This window comes from Limulus polyphemus, unplaced genomic scaffold (genome assembly GCF_000517525.1).
Source record: "Limulus polyphemus unplaced genomic scaffold, Limulus_polyphemus-2.1.2 Scaffold1770, whole genome shotgun sequence".
Classification (NCBI taxonomy): domain Eukaryota; kingdom Metazoa; phylum Arthropoda; class Merostomata; order Xiphosura; family Limulidae; genus Limulus; species Limulus polyphemus.
Window position 1 is genome coordinate 132,970 of NW_013667380.1, and position 1,279 is coordinate 134,248.

Consider the following 1,279-nt stretch of genomic DNA (forward strand, 5'->3'; position numbering starts at 1 on the left):
ACTATTTCATTTAATAAATGTTTTGTTTTGATATATAAGTTGTTCGAGTTTTTTATCTAAAAAGCAACATTAATTTCTTGACCACCTAATAGTACATACATCATACTTCACAATACCTTCTGATGCCTCAGAAAGCAAAGAATGCCATGTCCTTTTAGTCTGTAATATTTCAACTGCATTACTATCCTAGTGTTGATCAAGTGGTCATTGCAAAGTGCCATCCATACACTTTGTCAGAATAACACTTTCTAGCTCAGAGAGTAAGGGCCTCAAAATCTTTTCAGTCATTATTTCTTGAGCAAGTGATCATCCTAACTGGCTTGTTATCTTAACCACATGATCATGAGGTCATCCTCATTGTCTTGGGTGATCATTGCAACTATGACACTGTCTTCCTCACTGACTACTTGATCAAATCCAGCTTAGGGCTATGCAGATTCAGCATCAGACATAGCACTGTTTTCCAAAACTCTGCTACTTCTAGACAATAACCTGTCTGGAATATTTCAGGGCATGGCCCAACCATTTACTAGCTTCTCTCTCACACAGTGGAGAGAGGTCTGCCTCACTCCCACTAGGGCTTGTGTGATTTCAACATGGGTCTCACCCAAGACTGGAGAGCCCCATATGAGGGGGCAGCTATTGGGTAGGTGGGTTCCAGAATCCATATTATTTGCTAAGGATCGACTTTAACTTCTAGAGCTGCAAGGTAACATGATGATGGACACACCTTGCCTACCTGCACTGCAAACTACCAGGTTTCTCCATGTTTTGTAACAATTTTGGTAGCTTTCCTCTCATCCAGGGAAGGGTCTCTATTGTCCTATATATTAGAGTCATTGATGAGAACTCACCATCCCACATGCTAGCAGGCCAGCTTTACCAAGCCAGTGGCACCACATCTCTGATTCCTGACCTACTTTTTATAGAGGAGTTCCTTGTCACACCACCAATCATCATGGCATCCTCAAACAATGCGTGATATCTCATAGTGTGAATGAAGCTCACCTATCAATGGCACACCTTATCATACTCCCTTGGATGATATATCACCCCAAAAATCTTCAGTTGTTTGGACTCCAACAAAGCCCAGGCTTAAGTTCAGGGGAAACTACATCAGGATTTCTAGGTTCTTCAGATGCCCTTATTCTCTGTTCTGAGCTCACAAAAGCAAGGTGATGGCTGTCAAAAACGTTTGTAGCATTGACAAAAGATCTAGAGAGGACTTCTGCAGGATCCAGCCATCCTGGATCAACTCCCGACTTTTGTCCTGCAAAGC